This window comes from Trichosurus vulpecula, chromosome 9 (genome assembly GCF_011100635.1).
Source record: "Trichosurus vulpecula isolate mTriVul1 chromosome 9, mTriVul1.pri, whole genome shotgun sequence".
Lineage (NCBI taxonomy): Eukaryota > Metazoa > Chordata > Mammalia > Diprotodontia > Phalangeridae > Trichosurus > Trichosurus vulpecula.
The window spans coordinates 112,484,720-112,509,047 of record NC_050581.1 but is presented as its reverse complement, the minus strand read 5'-3'; the positions used below and the strand labels follow the sequence as shown (position 1 = coordinate 112,509,047).

At 43.0% G+C, this 24,328-nt stretch overlaps 1 protein-coding gene across 2 annotated transcripts in view; it reads right to left on the bottom strand.

Annotated features, from left to right (window-relative positions):
- Window positions 1-8,207, bottom strand: part of LOC118831548 (SREBF chaperone) — a 104,583-nt gene extending 96,376 nt beyond the window's left edge. The window contains exon 1 of one of the 2 annotated variants that reach the window (XM_036738927.1): window positions 8,030-8,207. The gene's annotated coding sequence lies outside the window, so the exon portion shown is untranslated. Of the gene's footprint in view, window positions 1-7,611; window positions 7,739-8,029 lie in introns of those variants that run through there. The other variant, XM_036738928.1, reaches the window with a different exon arrangement.
- Between the last annotated feature and the right edge of the window lie 16,121 nt (window positions 8,208-24,328).

Genomic DNA, 24,328 nt, shown 5'->3' with positions numbered 1-24,328 from the left:
AAGGATAGGAGTCAAGGCACAAGTGGATAAGTCAGAACCAAAATTCAGGTTTTCTCTAGCAGACTGGCTGACAGGGCATCAATAAATGCAAATTTTTAAAAATGCATTTAGTACTTACTCACACATGTGCTGAGTAAAATAATTATATTCATAAAGTACTGTGCCCATTCTTTAAAAATAAAACAATTATTGGAAAATCTAATTTTAAAAACTTTTCTTTGCCATTTAAAATATTCAATTAGCAGCTTATAGTCTCCTTAGTTTTCTAGAATTCTCAGACACCTGCCATCACTGTATCCAGAGAAAATACAGTCTTGATCATGGCTGTAAAACTCCTCTTACTTAAAAATTTGATTCATTATCAGTATGATTTAAGGACCATAATGTCATATGGACCTTTCCATATTTCTTGATCACGCATTCTAAATTCCAGAAAGGCTGGTCACTATGACTATATAGGGAGAATAAAAATCCAAGAGCTTAGACATTCAAGTCTTAACAACTCTAATCACTAAGTAGTTCAGGTTATTTCTGAGGAGCAGCATGTTGTACTAGATAGAGGGCTACCTCTGAGGTCAAGAAAACTTGGGATCACGTACCAACACTGGCACAAACTTGCTATGTGATTCATGGCAAGTAATGTAACCTGTTAGTGTCCAGCCAATTGTTTCAAAGTTGCTCAACAGTTGCTGATTTATAGGTAAGAATTTTTTCATTGGAACTTCTCTACACCTATAAAATCCAAAGATTCAGAGAAAAAGAAACCAACCCAAAATGTACTGATGGTAAAACTAAACTCCAACTTAGGTAATCTGGATTCTACCAAGTAGAAATCTAATTGAATTGGCACAAGGTTTAGTACATCCCTTTTCTGCTAAATTCATTGTCCAGTTGGGGTATACAGTGGTGAAGTAATCCCTAGTCAGAATAAAATAATGATTCAGTGCTTACTATGTGCAAAGCCCTGCACTAAGCACTGAAAATACAAATAGAAAAGATAGGCCCTGCTCCCAAAGAGCTCACATTCTAATGGGATAATATAACACATTGAAAGCTTCATCTGCAAATGAGATGGACCGCTCTTTGGTCCCTAGGGTGCCTAACAAATCATATCCATCTCTGAGGCTGAACCCTGTGACAGGGCCAAGGACTTTAGTGGCTGTTGCTCCTTCAAGAGCAGTTACCAGGCGGCAACCTCCATAGGGATGCTTCCCAGGAGGGCAGGTTCAGGCAGGGAGCTTCAAGCGCTACCATTCCCTAGGCAATTAGGTTCAGGGTCCTGATTTGTCTCCATCCAGAGTCTGGGGGGAGAGGGCAATCAAGATGGTGGTGATGGAATATGCTGCCTCTTATCTCTTCCCCAGGGCACCCCGCTTACTGCTTCAGCTGGGCAGCCTGCATGGGAGCAGTTGGTTGGCAGGTGGTAGGGATAGCTGGCCCCATTTCCACAGGAACTGACTCCTAAGATGATGGCTGTGAGGGCTGGCTGAAAGCAGGAGAGTAATGTGATCATCTGCTTATTGGTGGCAATTAGTTGGCAATTGCTGCTGCTGGGGATAAGGGAGATGAGCCCCTACTTCACAATGATTTCTCCCCTCAATGAAGATTGTAGGGGGTGGGCTGGAATAGAAGCAGGTATAGCAGCCTGGGAGACCCTGCTATTGCCAAGCTCTTGAGTTCAAAGTCCTGGGGTGCTGTCTCTAACAGGATCTGAGGGAAATTGTTGGTCAAGGTGGTAGTGATGACCTCATCTGGCTTACACTGTGTGTAGCAACTGGTTTGTTCAAGTTTGTTACTTTTAGGTCTGAAATGCACTATGAGGTCTTTCTTAGAAGGGAGAATTTATGTTCTTTAATTCCATCACAGAAGTATGTACCTGAGAAATAAGTAGTAGGGCTGGGATCTGGGACCTGGACTACGGATCAATTTTAAAGTCACCAAATTTTAACTCCTGTCTCACTACATCCTAGTCTATATTATTGTCTTCTCTCTTCCTGTGCTCATCACTTCTAACAAACTAACTTGCTTCAGAGACCTATATATCAGTCAAGTCTCCTTTTAAGCTGTACCCAACGCCAGTACTGTCTTCCCCCTAGCCTAGCAAATTTCTCTTCACCCACCTCAACAACTCCAGAAATGCCATCATCTCCCTTGGCCCTTCCCCTTCACAGCCCCAAAATGTTATTTAAACCTTTAAAGGTATGTAATGTAATTACTTAATCCTGTCCACCTCTGCAAGTATTCAATACTTCCTTCTATTTATCATGACATGCTAGTATTCTTTTTTTGTTAGTGTGTCCTGTCTTATATTAGAAAGACACAGAAGACAATGAAAATTAATATGGATTATCATGTCAGCCTGTCACAAATTAGTAGACACTTAAACGAATGCTTTTAGCAGGAGGTGCGTTTAGGATGGGCAAGTTTCCCAGCAGTCACCCAACCTAAAAATTCATGCCCACTTTGAAGCACAAATTTTAAGGCCACTGACAGGAGCTGAAGTACGTTCAGAAAAAAGCAACCAGAATTGTCAGGGGATTGGAAAGCACTACATATGAGGGACTAAAGGAACCAGGCATTCCTTAGCCTGCAGAAAAGACCACTTAGGTGGCAAAATCCTCATCTTAAAGTATTTGAAGGGCTGTCACATGGAAAAAGAATCAGATTTATTTACAGCTCTAGAAGGCAGAAATGGAAGCAATGTGTGGAAGTTGCAAGGAGGATGATTTTAGCCCTATAAAAAGGAAATGCATGGTACGGAGTAAGCTCTTAATAAATGTTCCATCTAAAAACTACAACTGCACAGAAGTGAAATTGGTTGCCTCTTTTGAGAAACAGCAAGTTCTCCTTCACTATAAGTCCTAAAACAGCCTGGATGCCTACTCCTAAGGCTCATTCTAAAGAAGTTTCTCATTCATTTATGGGTTGTGTTCTGTATGACCTCTGATGTTCCTTCTAACTCAGATTCTGTAAATATCAACATCTGTTAAAAATTTTTCTTTATTTATTGTCTCTTCTCTCATTTCACTTTTCAAACCTTTGCAATCTGGCTTCCTATCTCATTACTCAACTGAAACTGATATCTCAAAAGTTATCAATCTTCTCTTAATTGATAAATCTGATGGCCTTTTCTCAAACCTCATCCTTCTTGATCCATCTGGAGCACTTAAAACCACTAACCATCCTCTCCACCTCAAACTGGAACACTACTGCATTGCTGGTGGAGTTGTGAACTGATCCAATCATTCTGGGGAGCAATTTGGAACTATGCCCAAAGGGCTATAAAACTGTGCATATCCTTTGATCCAGCAATTCCACTACTAGGTCTGTATCCCAAAGGGATCAGAAAAAATGGAAAAGTACCCACATGTGCAAAAATATTTATAGCAACTCTTTTTGTGGTGGCAAAGAACTGGAAATTGAGGGTCCCACCCATCAACTGGGGAATGGCTGAACAAGTTGTGATATATGAATATAATGGAATACTATTGTTCCATAAGAAATGATAAGCTGGCAGACTTCATAAAAACCTAGAAAGACTAACATGAACTGATGCTGAGTGAAGTAAGCAGAACGAAGAGAACACTGTACACACTAACAGCAACACCATGCTATGACTAACTTTGATAGACTTAGCTCTTCTCAGCAATACAATGATCTAAGACAATTCCAAAAGACTCATGATGGAAAATGTTATCTACATCCAAAGAAAGAACTATGAAGTCTGAATGCATAGATCAAAGCATTTCTTCTTGTTTGTTTTTTCTTTCTTAGTTTTTCCCCTTTTGTTAATATGATTGTACGTCTATAGCCTATATCAAGTTGCTTGCCCTCTTGGGGAGGGAGTAGGGGAGGGAGAAAAAAATTTGGAACTCAAAATCTTATAAAAGTGAATGTTGAAAAATAAAAGAGAAGGGAACCTCTTTACAAAAGAAAATTTAAGTAAAATAAAAAATAAATACTCTTTCTTTTCTGAGTTTTCAAGTCACCAGTTTTCTCCTAGTTGTCTGACTCCCCCTTTTCAGTCTCTCTCAGTCTCCTTTGCTGGTTCATCATCCATATCAATTCCCTAACCGCTGACATCTACAAAGACTATGCTCACCCTACTCTCTCAACTGGTGACCCCATAAGTTCTCATGGTTTAATTATCAAACATATGCAGATATCTCACAAATTTATATGTCCAGCCTTAGTCTCTCTCTTGAGTTCTTATACCACCTCAAAGTCAAGAAGTCCAAATCTGAACTTCCTATCTTTCCCCCAGGAGCCCTTCAGAGTTTTCCTAGTCCTGTAGAGGGCACCACCACCCTTCCAATAAAAACATTCATCTGCCATATCTTGTCATTATTATCTCCACGACATCTCTCACATCCAAGTCCTCTCTATTCACATGGCCATCCCCCTTGTTCAGGCCATCACCATCTCAGCTGCTCCCAACAGCCTCCTATTTAGTCTCCCTGCTTTAAGTCTCTCCCCTCTCCAATGAATTCTACACAGAGCTGTCTAGGAGACTTTTCTGAAGGGCAGCTCTTACTTTGTCATTCCCCTACTCAATAAACTCCAGTGGCTTCCTACTGCCTCCAGGATAAAACTCTTCTGTTAGCATGTAAAGCCTTTTACAACCTGGCCAATATTATCATACGATAGTCCCCTTTCCATATTCCAAATTCAGGCCAAACTGGCCTTTATGCTGTTCTTCAAACAGCACTCAAACTGAGCCTTTTTAGCGGCTGTCCCTCAAATTTGGAGCTCACTCCTTCACCTACATCTTAAATCCCATGTTTCATTCAAAACTCAGCTCAAGTACCACCTTCTACATGCAGTTTTTCCTAATTCCCCCAAGCTCATAATGGCCTCCCCTCCCCAAATTATCTTGCAATTATTTTGTCTATATTTTGTATATTGTTAGGTATACATTGTCTCTTAACAGAATATAGGCTCCTGAAAGACTGGTACTGTTTGATTTCTGATTACTACCCCCAGTGCCTACCATGGTGTCTAGCACATAATAGGCACTTAATACATGCTTGTTTATTAAATGATAAAACACCAACCTTGTCCTCAAGGAGCTGTCTATCTGGTGAGACTGAAAATGGAAAAAACTAAAAGTCCAAGGGCCAAACCAGTAGCACAGATAAATGTCAAAGTTTAGAGGAACGAGGATAAAATCAAAAGTTGCAACATGTTTTTCCACAATCTCTAAACACATGGATGAAAAAAATTCTTATAGCATAGATAGGCCAGATATTTGCCACTGCCTTCTGGTTCCACCACTTCTGACTCATCTTTTTTTTTTTTTCACTGTTTTCCTGTTCTACCAACTTGGTGCTTTCACCACCATCTCATCTAACAATGATATAGCTAAAGTGCTAAAAATATGCAGGCTGGAATTTAATCATTTTTTGTTTTATTCTTAAATTCTTGTCTTCTAATATGAAATAAAATACAGAAGAAAAACATGATCAAAGAATGTCTTGAAGCAACAAGGCATAGTAGAAAGAACACTGGACTTCAGAGTCAAGAGAGCTACGCTCAAATACCACCTCTGTCAATACCAGGGCGATCCTTGGACTAGTCCCTTTTCCCCTCTGATCTTAATTTCCTCATCTGTGAAATGGAAAATTGGAACAGATAACTTCTAACCCCTCTTCCAGCTCCAAACCATATGACTAAGGGATAGAAAAGTGGACAAACTCATAATATCAATCAGCAAAGGACACATTGAAGCAGCAAACCTGTAAACCTGAGTCAAATATTAAATAAATTTTAAACATCCTAAGATTAAATTTTCTTGCTCTTGCAAATTGCTGTTATAAATATACTTATTAAAAGTTGAAGTAACATGAGGAATTACTACCTAGATTTTTACTGAACATTAAAAAATTCTCACTTATTAATGCCTAAAAGTATGCTAGGTTTGGGTTCAATTCTCATTTCAACAATTTACTTTATCACCTCAGGCAAGTCATAACCTCTATGCCTCAGTTTTCCCAATCAATAAACTGAGATTCCTTTCTTATTTACTTCAAATAGGTAAAATTATTTAAGGAGGTAGGAGTCATAAATTAGTATGTTAAAAGTGCTTTAAAATCTCCAGGTAATTAACAGGGTAATATATAAAAAGTTATTCTCTATGCATGGGGATTAATGGAAAGAGACTAAGAGTCAGTAAGATCTGAGTTAAAAATTCCACCTCAGACAATCATTAGTTTCATGATTCTGGAGAAGTCATTTAACCTCTCGACCTTAAGTTTCCTCATCTATAAAATGGGACGCACTTTGCAAACCATAAAGCCCTATACAAACATAAGCTATTATTTACAGAAAATACTACATGCCTTAAAAAGAATAAAATATATATTACATATATGTAGTTTCATATTTTAATACTGACCTAGAACATACTCATAATTATATAGCTATATTTTATTTATATTTGTTAATTATATAACTACATTCCCTGCTACAAAAACATGTTTCCAGTGAAGAAAAAACAGTGAAAAGAGCTCTTATGAAACAAAATCTTGGTTGTATAAAAGCGAATGTAAATGAAAATAACTGAATTACCCAAGGCAACCTTAAATTACACATTTTTCAAAATTCTTAGCCCAAATGGTAAAAGTTCTTAAAGGACAACTTGTATTTAAATTCCACATTAACAATTAAAAAGCTAAATAAAACAGCCTTCAACACCTAAATAAAGATGAAATATAAAATCTTTTATTTAGCTTCTAAAGCCTTTCTGGGCCCTTCCAACCTCTCCAGTATTCTTACACTAGGCTCTCTTCCACATACTCCATAATCCAATGACGCTGGCCTCCCAGCTCCTTGCACAAGACACTCTTATCTCCCACTCTCTGCATTTTCACGGGCTGTCCCTCATGCCTGAAATGCTCTTCCTCCTCTTTTCTGCCTCCTCGATTCCTTTAATTCTCAGCTCATATTCCACCTTCTGCAAGAAAACGTCCCTCTGAAACTACCTCCAGTTTACTTTGTATGGATCTCGCACATACTCGTTTGCCTGTAGTTTCCCCATTACACTGGGAGCTTGGGGGGGGGGGGGGGGAGGTGCCGCTTAGGTTTTTGCCTTTCTTTGTATCTATTCCCAATGCTTAGCACCGCGCCAGGCACATTTTAAGCAGCTTAACAGAGTATGCTAAGACGAATCCCTACGAGACCAGGATTTGGTGCGGTGCACAGGGTCCGTCAATGGCCTAACAAAAACACCAGCCGCTCGCCTTCCGCCGTCAGTGCCCGGCACCCAGAGCTTGATCAGTTCCCGGTGACTAACTTGGACAACTTTCTGTGATCTGGGTCCTTTAGCAAGGGACCCCACGCAGGTCATTCTGCGGCTTCGGAGGTACAATAAACACCGCACAACTGTGGGGTGAAGACCAAATGCCCGGAAACCAGGGGGTGGCGGAGAGGACCGGGAAAGGGCTCCCGGCACCCCCAGCCAAAGACCCCCGGGAAGGGGCCCGCGGTGGGAGGCCTGTCAGGCCCCCCGCGGCTTCGGGGGCTCGGAAAGCGCTCCCCGCGGCGCTTACACACGCACACAGGGGCCCACAAACACGCACACGCGAACAGGCGCGCGTGCGCACACTCACGCACACAGCTTAAGTTTGGCTCTGGCATTCCCACGGAGACGAGGTGATGCCGCGTCCCCCCGCCTCGAAGTCCGAACTGGGGTGCGGAAGGCACCGCAGACAAGTTCGGGAGCCCCTCCCCGCCCCCGCCGCCCTTTCCGCTCCCCGGACGCCGGCTGGGGCCAGGAGCGGAGGAGCGCGGCCGCTGAACCGGGTCCTCCGAGGCAGCTCCGGGAACAGGCAGGTGGCGGGGGCGAAGGGCCGGCGCCACAGGTGACTCCCCTCGGAAGGGGAGGAGCCGGAGCAGCCGCCGGGGCTCCCGAGGCCCGGCGGCGCGGGCCGAAGGGAGGGGTTGAGGCACCGGGCAGGGCCGGGGTGGGCTGAGCCGGCCGGCGGCACCGGAGCACGCGCGGCCTAGAGCCCGGCGGAGGCAGCCACGTTACCTGCGGCGGAGGCGGCTCGAGGGGCCGCGGGAGGGCCTGGGCTCGGCGTGTGCGCCCGCCCGTCAGCTGCCCGGTCCGGCTCCGGGCGAGGAGGGAGGGACGCCCTCGACTCGGACCGCGGCTCCCAGGATCCGCTCCGCTCTCCTCCCACTTCACCTCTCACCTCCTACCTTTCCCCTCCTACCGTCCCGCCCACTCTCCCCTCGACCCCTCCCCAGCCTCCTATCTCCTCCTCTTCCCGGCCCACGCACGTGCTTCCGCACGCCGCCCGCAGCGCCTCTGGCCACGCCCTCTCCCCGGCCCGTCGTCCCTCGGTCGTGCGCACGCGCATGCCCACTATTTGGGCGGGGACGGGCTTGGGGGAGGGCCTGGAAGGTGGGCGGGGCTGGAGGAGTGTTCGGCCCCACGGCTCGTGCACACCCCCTGGCTTGTTGGTGCTTGCCTGCAGCTCCTGCGGACGGACGGACGTGAATCCTGGCTGTTTAAGACCTGGGGCCGTGGAAGCCGCTCAGCAGCTCAGTCATTGAGGCAGCCCGGGAGGCCCAGTGGATAGACCCTTCAGTCTGGAAGATCTGCAGACGCTTGCCCAGTGACCCTGCGCAAGTCACTTAAGTGACAGATCATGCCTCTCGATTGTAAGAAGGAGTCACTAATAGCGCCTACCTCCCGGGTGTTTGTAAAGCGCTTAACACAGGCTGGGCGTTTAATAAATACTGGTTTCCTTCCCCCTTCACCAACGTAGACACCGAGGCTTGCTGTGTATTGTGCAGATACACACGTACATATGTATATGTTTGTAGGCACAGCATACACAGACACATAAAGTCTCAGGCAGCTCCATGGGCTTTATCTACTAACAGATCAGGCTGGGTCTGCTGGGTGTAGGTGGACTTCTCTGCAGGGGATAGCCCCAGGCTCCTGCTTCTTGGTTTAGTGCCTTGCACAGAGGAGGTTTGGATCCGGCCTCAGCCACTTCCAGGGGCATTGTTAGGAGGATCAAATAATCATAAGGTGCTTTGCTCCGCGCCTGGCACAGAGGAAGCACGGTATCAATGTTCCTTATTTTAATTAATATTAATATAATTTCATAATATCATCGTTGTTATTTCTATCTCCTCTCTCATACCATACACTACTGATTCACTAGCTGATATCTGTACAAGATGTTCCATCTCCAGCCTCTGGGAACCTGTAGATCCCTTCAGGACCAAGGGCAGTCTTTAATGAGGCCTTTCCCTGTGTTTATTTTGCATGTTTAAATGCTATCTACTTATTGAAAACATTATATCCTTCTAAGAGAATGTAAGATCTTAAGGTCAAGAACTGTATCACTTCTGTATGTGTGTCCCCAGTGCTTGGTATGCGTCACCTGGACCGAACCATCCTCTAACCTGTGGAAGGCCGGAGCTGAACAAAGCAGACTAGAGACAGGAGAGTCAGGAATCAAACAGAAGTTTTGTTTCAAAGTGAGGGAAATGGCTTGCAAACAAGGAGGCAGATTAGACACATGTGCCGGGGCACTGCCCCTAGAGAGGGGACCCAAGGTAGTGGGGCTGAACCTTGATTTACATACTTGTAGCTAGACAAAGAGTAAAACAGTATAGTGCAGCAACAGTGAAGCAAGATTGCCTAGTGACAAAAAGTCCATTCACAGCAGGGCTTTGTGTCTGGGCCTGTTGGTGCTTGACTGAGCTCAGGGACCATTCCTTCCAACAAATGAGCACAAAGGATTGTTGTTAGGCCAAGCTCAGGGCACAGCTTGCTTGCTGGGCCTTAGCTCTGGAAAGTAGGTGTCCCTTAGCATCTTGATATGTGTGATAGGTATTTTATACCCAGTTGATCAGTAAATATTTATTAAGCATCTACTATGTTCCACTGTGCTAGGGATACAAAAAGAGGTTAAAGTCAGCCACTGCCCTCAAGAAGCTTACAGTCTAATGGGGGAGACAACATGCAAACAAATACATACAAAGTAAACTATAGAGAGAGGATAAATAGGAAATGATTAACAGAGAGAAGGCGTTAGAATTAAGATGAGTTGGGAAGCTTCCTGTAGGAAGTGGGATTTTAGTTGGGACTTGGAGGAAGCCAGAGAGGTCAGTAGTCAGAGTAGAGGAGGGAGAGCATTCCAGGCACCAGGGACTGCTAGAGGGGATGCCCAGAGCCAAGGGATGGAATGTCTGGTTCTGAGAACAGCCAGGAGGCCAGTGTCACTGGATTGAAGAGTATGTGTTAGGGAGTGGGGTATGAGAAGACCGGAAAGGTAGAAGAGAGCTGGATTATGAAGGGCTCTGAATGCCAAACAAAGCATTTTGTATTTGCTCCTAGAGACAATAGGGAGCCACTGGGGGGGGGGGGGGCGGGTGCTGGGTGGACCAGTGTTATAGGAAAATCACTTTCATGGCTGAGTGGAGAATGGATTGGAGTGGGGAGAGGCTTAAGGCAGGCAGACCCACACCCAACAGGCTATTGAAACAGTCCAGGCCTGAGGGCCTACACCAGGGTCATCTCAGTATCAGAGAAGAGAAGGAGGCAGATTGGAGAGATGTTGCAAAGGTGTAATCTATAGGTCCTGGCAACAGCTTGGATGTGGGGGCCAAAAGATAGGACTCCAGGATGACTCCTAGGTTGTGAGCTTGAGGGACTGGGAGGATGGGGTTGTCCTCTAAGATAATAGGGAAGGTATTGCGATGGGGGAACAGTTTAGAGGGAAAGATAATGAGGTCTGTTTTGGATAGAATAGTTTAAGATGTCTACTGGAGGGGCAGCTAGGTGATGCAGTGAGTAGAGCACTGGGCCAGAAGTCAGGAGAACCTGAGTTCAAATCTGGCCCCAGACACGTGACACACTTACTAGCTTAAGTGACTTGGGCAAGTCATTTAACCCCAACAGCCCTGCCTTCCCCCCCACCTAAAAAAAATATGTCACTGGACATTTGGTTCTAAATGTCTGAAAGGCAGGTAGAGATGTAAGATTAGAGATCAGCAGGGAGGTTCGGTCAAGAAAGGTAGATTTGAGAACCATCAGCATAGAGATGGTAATTAAATCCATGGAAGCTGAGAACACCAAGTGAAGTAGTATAGAGGGACAAGAGGGCCCAGGACAGAAGCCTGAGGGACATCTGCTGTTAGAGGACATGATCTGGAGGAGGATCAGTCAGACAGGTAGGAGAACCAGGAGAGAGTGGTGGCCTGAAAACCTACAGAGAAGAGAGTATCAAGGAGGAGAGAGTGATCAACCGTGTCAAAGGCTGCAGAGAGGTTGAGAATGAGGATTGAGAAAGGGCCACTGGATTTGGCGACTAGGACATCATTTTTGGAGAGAGCGGAATGGTAAGATTAGAAGCCAGATTTTTAGGGGTTAAGAAGAGAATGAGGAGAGAAAGTGAAGGCACCTGTTGTGGACTAGAGGAGTTTAGGGGCAGAAGAGATAGGGGATAATAGTCAGAAGGGATGGCAAAGTCAAGTGAGGGTTTTTACAGGAGCAGTGGGGGACATGAGTATCTATATAGGCAGTAGGAAATGAGCCGAGATTAAAAATAAGTGCAAGAGTGGGGATGACATCGGGGGAAATCTGTTGGAGGAGATCGAATGGAATGGGATCACTTGAACTGGTTAGCCTTGGTGAGGAAGGAGTAAGGTCACTCCATCATGTGAGACAGAGAGGAAGGAGCAGACATGTTTGTTAATCCTACAAGCATATGAGGATGAAATTCCAAGTAAAACAGATGAAAACTGGAAAAGATCAGCCAGTTTTTCTATAACAAACTCTTTCCTCCAACAATAACAGTAGAGCTACAATATTTAGACTCACTGAACAGTGTGATACAGTAGGCACTGGAGAAGAGAAAGAAAAAATGCTGGGCTAGATTAAGCATACCAAAAAGATGTCAGAATCATGGAAGATTCCTTGAGCAACACCACAGCAGAGATAACTTTGTTCAACAGTCCTCCTATTTTTAAAATAATATGAAACAAACAGGAAAATGTAATCTTGTCCAAAAGGGTTTTTTTTTTTTTTACCAGTGGCACAGAGGGTATCCAGTATGGAGTCCAAATTAAAGAGGAATTTTCCTGTAAGGGAACTCTTGTTTATGAAAGTAATTGTACTGATTACATCAGGCCCTGGAAGACTGCAGAAGTTGTCCAATGAAATTTATAATCACACAAAAGAATTTGGACAAACAATTTAATCTGGAAAAACCAACTGGACAATAATATATTATCTAAATTACAATAAAAATTTGGAAGGACAGCCCATAGAGTAGGTCTATTGGTACATATATCTTGGACAGATATATCAACTGGGTAAAGCCCACCCCTCAAAGTACAGAGGAGTCCAAGCTGAGTTGAAGGCACAAACATTTTATTAGGAGGAAAATCAGACTCTAGTGTTGAGGAACCCCAGTACAAAGTAGCCTACCACCTAGGAGAAGGAGGGGCAATTTATGCTTGAAAAACACAAAGGGGAGATTCGGGGAGGGATTACGATAAACAATGGAAAGTCTTTCCCAGGAACAGATAGGACACACACAGAAGCAGGATGTTTTGCAGGTACTTTCACAAATACAGCAGATAGAAAACAAACCAGGTTCATAATTAAACAGGAGGAAAAGAGTAGGCTAGATTGCATTTGGAAGATTGTGTAGTGTTTTAAACAACTGGAAGTTTTTCCATAAAAACTCATCTTTTTAACATCAATATTCTTCTAGTGATGATTACAAATCATGGCATATCATGATCTCCAAAGAATAAAAATTAAAGGTCCCCCAAGTGGAAAGACATTGGGTGGGTATACAGCTGCTGCTAAATATAACCAATAAAGAATAGTGCTTAGGAAGCTATGAAGGAGAGATCATCAAAGAGATAGACCGGGGGAAAAAGCGTATTTAGAGCAAAGGATAACAGGTGGATAGTCCAGAAACCTAGGGGAAAATCTAAATATGAAAAAGCCAGCAAGTATATGGTAGAGGAATGGGATTCAGAGAGGGAAAGGATAGGATTTTTACAAGTTAGAGAGGAAAAGGCCATATTCTGTAGTGGGACTCAAATAATGTTAAGACCTACAGGAAGGGTCCCAGAATAATTGGTGTATTGCCTGTGAAGAATTCACTGGAGGGTATGAAGAGTCACACAAGATAAGAAGGCACAGATGAGCTGCAATCTGCATTACTGGAGGGAATATCCCTATTGATAAGATCACAGGACCATTTACAAAATCAATCAAAAGCATTTTTGAGCACTTCACATGTGCCAGGCACTATGGTAGGAACTGGAGATACAAATACAAAGGGTAAAACAATCCCTACTCTCAAGGTGCTTGTGTACATATATAAATGTATGCCGAATCAATAAAAGGCAGTTTATTACAGTGTAGGAGGAACTGAGTAAGGACAGTAGAGTTGGGCATTGTAGAGAAGGTAGTACTTGAACTGCATCTTTTTTTTCTTTTTCTGAGGCAATTGGGGATAAGTGACTTGCTCAGGGTCACACAGTTAATAAGTGTCTGAGTTCATATTTGATCTCAGGTCTTCCTGACTCCAGATCCACTGTGCCACATAGCTGCCCCTCCTTGAACTGCATCTTGATGGAAGTGAGGGATTCTATGAATCAGAGGTGAGGGACTAGGCACAAGAGGTCTGCCAATGCAAAAGCACAAAGAGGGGAGATGAAGTAGATGTTTATGAAGAAGGCCAGAAGGTCAGTTTGGCTAGGAGAGTGATGTAGAATGATGCTGGAAAGACAAGTTAGGAACAGCTTGTGACCAACTTTGGAAGTCAGAGGAGTTAATATTTTATCTGGAGGCAGTAGGGAGCTTTTTGAGTAGGAAAGTTGCATGGTCAGAGCTGTCCTTAAGGAAAATCCTTTGGCAGCTGTGTGGAGAATGGATTGAAATGGAGATAGATTGAAGGCCATTCCCGTCATCCAGGTGAGAGCTGATAAGAACCTGAACTAGAATGGTGGCTGTGTGCGTGGGGAGAAGAAGTCAAATGCGAGAGAGATGGCATAGGTGGAAATGGCCATCCTTGATGATGGATTTGGATGTGTGCTATGAGGGAGAATAAAGAGTCAAAAATGACTATGAGGTTATAGGTACCTTAGAGACCTAAAAAAATGATGGTGCCATTACCAGAAACAGGGAAGTTCAGAAGAGAGGTAGGTTTTGGAGAAGGGATGTTGAGTTCTGTTTGGAGCTTGTCGAGTTTGAGATGCCTCTAGGACATTCAGTTGGAAATGTCCAAAAGGCAAGAGGTGATACAGTACTGGAACTCAGAAAAGAGAGTAGGGCTAGAGATAGGTAGATAGATCGATCAAGATCTGTGGTTCACCTACATAAAGACTGGCAATTAAATCTCTGGGAGCTGATGAAGGTGGGGTGGAGGGTGAAACACAAACAGACAAGAAAGTTCAGGACGTAGCCCCAGTTAGGAGGTGTGATTATGGCTGATGAGTCAACAAAAGAGACTGAGGTGGTGCAGTCTGACAGACAGGAGGACAATGGAGGGAGTGGTGTCATGAAAACCCAAAGAGGAGAGAACATTGGGGAGGGGAGTAGAGGCCAAGAAGGGGGAGAACTGAGAAAAGACCATTACATTGGGCAAGTAAGAGTGACTGGTAACTTTGAGGAGAGCAATTTCAGATGCGTGATAAGGTGGGAAGCTAGATTATAAAGGGTTGAAGAGTGTGAGTGGAGAGGAAGTAGAGGCAAAGACTATAAACAACTTTTTCTAAGCATCGGAACAGGTTTGTATCTGTATATGTATATAGGCATGTACACATATACACGTGCAAATGTACGTCAGTCAATGAACATTTATTAAGGGCTTGCTGTGTGTCAAGTACTGTGCTGAGGATACAAATACAAATAAAAAGGGAGACAGTCCCTGCCCTTAAGGAGCTTAGAGTCTAATAGGGAATGCCAGCCCAGAAAAGGTAGGGAAGGGGGAAAGGGGAAGGGAAGAAGGTACCTAACACCATGGAAGCATTATGGAGAAGTACAAAGAAGTCCGAAAGCAGTGCAGCCAGTGGGAAATTGGGAGATGACTAACCTGGGCCCCCTCCATAAATGGAGATTTTGGAGCTCGTGGTTCTGCTCTCCAATCAGAGGGGCAGAGATGTGAGGACCAAAGCTGATTTGATCCTGCAAGATGACAAGATTTTTCAATGATGAGTTTCCTGGGACATGATGGAGAGGTTCCAAAGCAGTGCAGCTGTTGGTTACAGATGAGGAAACTGAGGGCCAGAAGGGTTAACCTATTTGCTAAGAACAAACAGCTAGTTTGTGGCAAAGTTGAGATTCAAACCTAGGCCCTCTTTCCAAATGTATTTTTTTTCCCTAGCAACAAATCCGTTTTCCTCTTTCTTCTCCTCCCTCTTCCTGTATATGTATAGAGAGAAGGGGGGCGGGGATCATAAATTATCAGAGCTGGAAGGGACCTTGTTGTTCAGTTGTGTCTCTTGACTCTTCATGACCCCATTTGGGGTTTTCCTGACAAAGCTACTGGAGTGATTTGCCATTTCCTTCTCTGGCTCATTTTACAAATGAAGAAACTGAGGCAAACAATGTTAAGGTAAGTGCTGAGGGTCACTCAGCTAGTAAGTGTTTGGGGCTGGATTTAAACCCAAGAAGATGAATCTTCCTGACTCCGGCCCAGCCCTCTATCCGCTGGGCTACCTAGACAGAGACCACCAAATTTAATCCTGTCATTTCACAGGTGTGAAAACTGAGGCACAAAGAGTCACATTTGACCCTTCTCCCACCTGCTCAGCATAATCTAATTAGCTACTAACTCTTCTCAAAATAGTCCCTCTACAATATTGCCCACATCTGCCCCTTTCTCTCTACTCAGGTAGCTACTGCTCGTTCGGCCCCAGTCGCTCTTTACCCGGATGTCTGTAATAGCCTCCAGATTGGTCTCCTGTCCTTTCCCTCCTCTTCAGTTCATCTTCTCTGACAAAGTTCTCCTAAGATACAGATCTGACCACGACCCTCCTCTCTTAACAGACTTCTGTGGCTCTCTCTTGCTCCCAACACAAAACAGAAGCCTCGGACTGCCATTCCACACTCTGTCTCCTACCTGCCTTTCCAGCCTGACTTCATCTTCTTCCCTGTAGGGTCTACAATTCAAGGGTGGGGAACATGCGGCCTCGAGGCCACATGCAGCCTTGAGGCCGCACATTCCCCACCCCTGGGCTACCTTATAACTAAACCATATGACTAGCTGTTTCTGGGACTCAAACTCCGGCCTCCCTAAAGTATTTTTTTTAGAGGTTTATCTCTTTTCTGTTTTGTTTTGTTTTTCCCTTCACACATTTAAGGAGCGGTCACACATGCCTGAAACTCAGCCTCTCAGAATCCTTGCCTTCCTTCAAGGCGTAACCCAGATGCTCCTTCTCTTATGAAACTGATCCCTCCAGAGGGTCAGCGCTTTCTCCTTCCCCAGATTATCATGTACTTACATGTTACATCCTCCTGGAAGACGAATGGAAGGCCTTCAAGGTCAGGGATGATCTCTTTGTGTGTGGATGTTTGTATCCCCAGAACCAAGCAGAGTGCTTTGAACTCAGCAGGTGCTTAGTAAGTAAGCTTGTTGAATTGAGTTGGATTCACTAAAATCTAAGTGTCCTGAATCTCCATTCAGTGCTCCATTAAATAAATGGAGAAACTGAATTGTCAAGGTTACACTCATAAATACTTAGCGGTACAAAGACGAGGACTGCTCTCCTGTTTACTATTCTAGGACACTTACCTGCCTAATATTTAAGGATATGGGTTTAAACTGGAATAATTGTCTAAACATCTATAAAACCAATCCTGCGATTTATTAGAAGAAAACTGGCATAATTTTTAAAAAGAAAACCAGTAGACCTACAATCCGAATTAATATGAGGCAGGTAAAGCTCTTCCCCTTTAAAGATGGGTAACCCACCCTTCATATTCAATTCTATTTCCAGAGTTAACAAGATCATAGTTAATAGTTCAACAAGCTCTAGTGCTCACTGCTCAGAACAAAGTCTAAACAATTCTAGTGCCAAGAAACCTCCTAGACCATTTTTCAGTGTTAAGTAATTGACCAGATCACTGGATGGATTATGTACCCAGCTGAGAACTGCCTAGAATATATGGGAGGCCCATCTCCAGATTGCATTGCTTGGGAAAGGAGATTGTCTAGTCAGTGAGTATTTTAGCTTCTGCAATTCCTCTTTCAAAAGCCATACCATGAATGATAATATCCCCAAATATCAATTTACTTATGACCTTGACAGCTGAGTTTAAGATCTCCAATTGGGTATGACGTGTAATCCAATGTTTCTGAGAAGACATGTTTATAAACGTATCTGACCTTGGTAAGTCTTTTTGGTGGCTTGAACTGAATTCCATTTGTGGTTGTCTGCATTACTTTGCCCAAGCTTTGTGGCTTCCGGCAGTCATTATCTCATCAAGAGGTAGGATGGCCGGTTCTCTGTTTTCCTATGCAAAGAGCAGTGGAGACTGGCCTCCAGTTAAAACCAAAGCTTCTCCAAAAAAAAAAAAAGCAGCATAAATAGCATGCTCATGAAAAGTAGTGGGTTGCCCCTTATTGGAAGTCTTCAAGCAAAGACTGGATGACCCCTTGTTGGCTATGTTGGCACAGGGATTATTTTTCAAATATGGATTGGTAACCCCTTAGGAACCTTCAAACTCTGAAATTCTGTGATTCCATAGACCACAAGATGTTAATTGAGGAAAGCAAAGATAACCTCATTCCATCTTAACTTCCTTATTCCCATAATGTCAGTGTTCAAGTTATATTTGTATTCTGGCTCAGGGTCAGTGAAATTGAGGTCAGAATAAGATTAAGGGTGAACTATTATTTTCCATATGATCTAAGATAGGGATCAGTAAGGAAAGTTTGGTTATTAATCAGACCTGTTGTCTAAAGATATAAATTTATTCCAGAGATTCCACTTAACATCATAAAGTTGTAATAATAAAAATTTTTTGACCATTTTCTTTGATTTGAGGTTAGTTGTTTCAGAATGGGTACAGAATCTCACCTCTCCATCCAGATTGAAACCTCATCAAACCACTGTCAGTCTGGCATTCAAGTCTATTAAGTCTACTCCCAATTCCCATATGTCAGCTGATGGTTATTTAGAGGTTATAACATTCAGAAGACTATTATCACATTGGTTCCAGGACAGACAGTTTGGTGTACCGAGAAATCTTGGTTTTAGGACAGACAGCTTAGTGTAAGGAGGCCCCATTTGAATTTGCTCTGCATGCAAATCTAGATTAGATACAACCTTCCTAAGCCTTGCTTTTTACTTTTAAGAATAATATTTACACATCCTAATCACAAGAACATTGTGAGGAAAGTGGGTTGTTTTTAGTAGTAGTAGCACAGATGTTAGATGAGAGGCAGCACAGAATGGTGCAGTGGATAGACAGGAGCTTTAAACCCAGGAAGACCTGGGACTAGGTACATGACCTAGTCTCCTTGTTGTTTTGTTCAGTCGTGTCCAACTTTTCATGACCCCATGGACCACAGCAGCCCAATACTATCCATGGGGTTTTCTTGGCAAAGATACTGGAGTGGTTTGCCATTTTCTTCTCCAGTGGATTAAGGTTAAATGAGTTGCCCGGGGTTATACAGCTATCTGGAAATCAGGTCTTCCTGACTCTATGCCCAGCCCTCTATCCACTGAACCACCTAGCTGCCTCTTCTAATCTCCTTAGCCAATACCAACATATCTTCTGTGGAGCATCACTCCATTTCATCCAAAGACACATAGCCTAATATCCTTGATTGATGCAATAGAAGTGTTATCATCTGGTTCTGTGGGGGGAGAAGGAGGAGGAAGGAGGGTGGATGGATTGATCCCTTCCCCCACCCTTAGCATATATAATTCCACACTTAAAATGTTACCAACGCCACCAGGATAGGTCAAGAAAAGTTTATCTGGGCTAGAAGAACAGGGGTCTAGTTTTTGATAGTGAAAGAATTTAAGGCCTTTCTGCTCCATTCCATCTGAGAAGTGGACTAGATTGACAACTATACCCAGCCTATAATGAGAATAGCTCATGCTTATATAGGACTTTACCATTTGCAAAGTGTTTTCCTCATAATCTCATGGGTAAGTGGTTGCCAGTAATACTAATCTTATTTTGTAGAAGAGAAAACTCAGGTTCTGAGGGGACAAGTGACTTGCCTGTGGTCAAACAGCCAGAAAGTATCAGAGGTGGGGTTTAAACTCATGTCTCCTGACTCAAATCTAACATTCTTCTCACTATACCACCTATATCCATCGTTGGGAATAGTGAGGTGAGAAGGAAAGCCCAAGGAGCAAAGCATTGAAATGGGAAGAAGCTTAGAAGGGAGTGTTATACCCAAGGACAGTGTCAGGGTTAATTGATGATAATAGTGTTAATGCACTAGAATCCACAAATAAGGCAAATGAAGCACCTGAAACTGAACGTGATATCCAAGAGCCCCATATAAAGGGTCAATGCCTTTGTTTTTAAAAAGGCGGACGGGGGAGAATCCTTTTAAAGCTCTATCTCAAAAAAAGATTCATCTGTTTGTTCAGATCTATTCTGGAGGCAGGCTGGTAGAGACACATATATACATGTAACATGTATTTAATTATACATATGTCCACATGTATATATACATATACGTATTTGTGTGTATGAAGTGGTCCAATATAAAGAGCCTTGGATATGGAGTCAAAGGACTTCGGTTCAAATCCCAGTTCTCCCACTCACTCCCCGTATGACCTTAGGCAAGTCACCTAACATTTCTAGGCCTATTTCTTTTTCTGTAAAAGGTGAGAATCACATCAGATTGGCACAGATGACAAAAAATGAAAATCACAAATGTTAGAAGGACTTTAAGAAAACAAGCACATTAATTTGTTGTTGAAGGAGCTGTGAATGGGTCCAGCCATTCTAGTAAGCAGTTTGGAATTGTGCCTCCAAATAATTAAGTGATGTGTGTATACCCTTTGACCAAGTCATACCACTGCTAGGCCTATACATAAAAGAGCTCAAAGAAAGAGGGAAAGGATCCATATGTACAAAAATCTTTACAGCAGCAATTTTTTTGGTGGCAAAGAACTGGAAACTGAGTGGGTGCCCATCAGCTGGTGAATGGCTGAGCAAATTATGGGATATGAATGTAATGGAATACCATTGTGCCATAAGAAATGATAATAAAAATCATAGCCATCATGTATATAACAATAAAGCTCACAAGTGCTACACTTGATAGTCACAACTACTCTGGGAGGCAGGTACTATTAAGAAACTAAGGATGAGAGAGGGTCAGTGACTTGCCCAGGATCACACAGCTAATATGTGCTCAAGGTGAGATTTGAATTCAGGTTCAGCATTCTATCCACAAATGTGTTTATATATGTACACACATGTATATTTATATGTGTACATTTGTGTGTGTATGAATGTGTGCATGTGTATATACGTATTATGCACATATACACATCTACATGAATAACCGAAGTAAAGCTTCTTAACTGCTTCACCCCAGTAGCCCTAGACAGATGCAGGTCCACCTGATTTTATGCAGAAATGGGGTTTGGAAAGGAACTTTCCAAAGAATCAGGGCAGTTTCCCACATTGTCTAGATTTTCCTCTATAACTCTTTCCAACTTTGGGGCTCAGTCTCTGTGCTTGTGAATGGATGGGCAGCTCCTGAGTGACCAGAAGTTGCTAGGCAGAATGCAGTAGCTGAAAGCCTCTGCTTTCAGGCCAGTGGTAGTTGCAAATACCAGGTACGGGGTGGGGGGCGCCACCCCCAAGGAGTCATCAGGACTACTACTTGATCACCTCAAAGCATGGCTTTTGCTCTCCAAAAGGAAGCACAAGGGAGGAGATAATGGTGGTCAGTTTGTTTTTTTGTTGTTGCAAGCATTCCAATGGGGTTCTTATTTCAAAACAAAACAAAACCTTTCCTGGCACATTTATTAACTAGCTCATCCCAGTGCTTTGTTTTCTTTCCTAAGAGGCCTCTCCTCTTCTCCTCCCCTTTCTTACCAAGGATACATTAAAATTTGAGCTGAACCAGGCCCCAGATTTTTCCTAAAATTAAGTCTCATTTAGTTGAAAGGTGGAGGCCAGGTCCCTGGAGACCTGGAAGGATGATGTTCTCATACTATTCTTTTGGAAAAGATGAAAATATGTGGTCTAGATAATAATACAATTGGGTAGATTAATTCAGAACTAGTTAAATGACTAGACCCAAAGGGTAGTTGTTAATGATTCAGCTTAGAAAGGAGATCCTCTGTGGCCAAAGATCTGCACTTAGCCCTGTGCTGTTTAACATTTATCAGTGATTTGGATAAAGGCAAAGAAGAGCATGCTTATGGAATATGCAAATCACACAAACCTGCAAAGTAGAGCCAACATGTTAGAGGATACATAAAAGTTCTTAATAGGGCTGACTAAAATGAAATTTAATAGGCATAAATGCCTTCTTACACTTTGGTTGAAAAATCAACTTGACAATTACAAGAGATGAGTATGCGGCTAGAAGGCAATTACTATTAAGAAAGATCTGGGGACTTTAGTGGTCAGAAAGCTCAATATAAGTTAACAGTATAGTGGGATATGACAGCTAGGAAAGTTAATGCAATCTTAAGATGCATTATGAAAGGTAGTGTCCAGGAGTAGGGAAGGGTCGCACCAGTAGACTTTATGCTGGTCAAACCCCATCATGTCCATGAAGTTCTGAGTACCATGATTTAGGAAGGGCATTGATAAGCTGGAAAGTTCAGAGAAAGGCAACCAGGATAGGAAAGGGCCTTGAGTTCATGCCATATAAAAACCATTTGAAGGCAGTAGGGAAATTTTAGCCTAAAGAAGATGTAGGTGGAATATGATAGTTCTCTTCAAGTATTTATTTGAAGGGCTACCACATGGAAAGATTAGACTTGTTTAGCTTGGCCCTGAAAGCAGAACTAGGAACAATGGGCAGAAATGACAAAAAGGTAAATTTAGTCTCGGTTTAAGCCATTCAAAAGTAGAATGGCTACCTTGGGAGATAAACCAGTCTGAAGGTCTTCAAGCAAAGGTTGGGTGATCACATGTCAAACATGTTGTAAAGGGGATTCTTGTTCATGTATGGGCTAGACCAGGTTGTGTCTACAGTCCCTTCCACCTCTGAAAACCTGAGAGGTATGTTCTCAAAAAACACACATTTAGCCAGTCTGGATTTACAATCAGTGGACTTGAGTTCAAATCCTCTCTCATCGACTACCTGTATGACCTTGGGCAAGTCACCTTCACTGTTTGGGCCTGTTTCCTCATGTGTAAAATGAGAAGGTTGGACTAGATGACCTCTAAGTTTCCTTCCAGCTCCCAGGCTACAATTCTAAGATCCTAAGACAATACTGTTTTGCTGACACCAAGTGCTCTCCATAGTGAGTTCTCCCTAAGTTCACTATGCTAACTCTTATGTAAAATGAAGGGTTGGAATAGATTATCACTGAGCTCCCCTCCACCTCTGACTTTGCAGTTCTGTGGTCTTGGGAGCATTCCAGGATGTAAAAAACAAAAATCTCTCATTTCTCTACAGCTCTACAATCCTGTAGCACTTGCTGTCAACAGCATTCACTCAGACACAATACTATTTGGTACTCTTAATTACTTTGTTTATTTCTTATCTCTCCCAACTAGAATGTAACCTTAGGTATACGGATCATGTTTTACACTTACATAGTAGTTCCCACAACAGCTGACATATATATGCTACTTTAAGATGTACAAAGTGTTTTACACACATTGTTTCATTTGATTCCTTCCATAACACCTAATGGTTATTAAGTTGTTAAGTCTTTTTATCAGTTGTGTCTAATTCCCTGTGACCCCATTTGGGGTTTTCTTGGCAGAGATACTGGAGTGATTTACCATTTCCTTCTCCAGCTCATTTTACAGATGAGGAAACTGAGGCAAACAGGGATAAGTGACTTGCCCAGGGACACCCAGCTAGTAGGTATTGGAGGCCAGATTTGAACTCAGGAAGATGAGTCTGACGGGCCCAGCACTCTATCCACTGTGCCACCTAGCTGGCCATAGTAGGAGACTTATAAAGGCTGTTAAATTAAACGGAATGAGGGAGCAGAATTTTAGCCTCCAGAGAGAGAACAGTAATAGCTAACATTTATGCAGTGCAGTGATTTACATATATTATCTCATTTGAGAATGAGAGGTTACAGTTGAGTTCAGGAGCTCTAAATAAGAGGAGCAAGAAATAATGAGCAATCCTGTGCTGTGTGTGTGCCTCTTACTGAAGCCAAAGGTCGGTGGCTTGGGAGGAAGGGGAGGTGATTTGAGGTGGGAACGGGAGGGTAATCTCAAATGGGTGGGTAGGAGGTGAGAGGAAGTGTTAGAGCAGGCTGAGGTCATTGTGGAGGGTGAGGTTCCTAAAATCATATTAAGGCTTGACAGGGGACATCAATTGTATGGGAAGCCTGCTTCCAGGTTCTATTTTTACTATTCTGAAAACTGTCATTCCTTGTTAACAACATCATTATACACATTTTAATTATATAAATATTACATACGAAATAAGGGCCAGCATGACTCCATGCTGTACAGAGAGCCAATTTCAGAGGGACAAAAACTTTGGTCCAAGTTGTCTCTCACACAGAATGGCTCTGTGACCTTGGGCAAGTTAACCTCAGTGTTCCATGCTATTTCCTAAGTCTTGAAGCTGCCAACCAGGTGCTAACCTACACCAATAGTGGGCGTTACCACATTGGAAGCTCACATCTATGAAATAAAAGGTTTGTCTTGGTCCAAAAATAACTTATTTGCATAGAGCATTAAGGTTTACAAAATCCTTTTCCTCGCAACAACCCTGATCTACCACTCATCTTAGTTCTGAAATGACACGTGTGGTGTATATGTATATACACACATATACATATGCACACAGTGCACATATATGTATATGTATACATACACACACAAATACACATACCTCAAAATATTTGTAGTGGCATTCTGTGGCAGCAAAGAACTGGTAACAAAGTGAGTGTCCAATGACTAAACTAGGACAGATGACTGTAATGGAGTCTTACTGTGCAACGAGGAATTCAGAGAAACGTGGGAAGAGCAGTGTGAACTGAGCCAGAATCAAAAGACCAGTGTGCATGAATACAATGATATAATTGAAAAGATCATTCAAAAGGAAAATAAGCTCTGAGTGACGGAAAAACCAAAGAAGGTCCCAGAAAAGTTAAAATAATGAAACATAACCTCTCCCTCATAGCGAGAGGTAGGAGACTACTAGGAAAG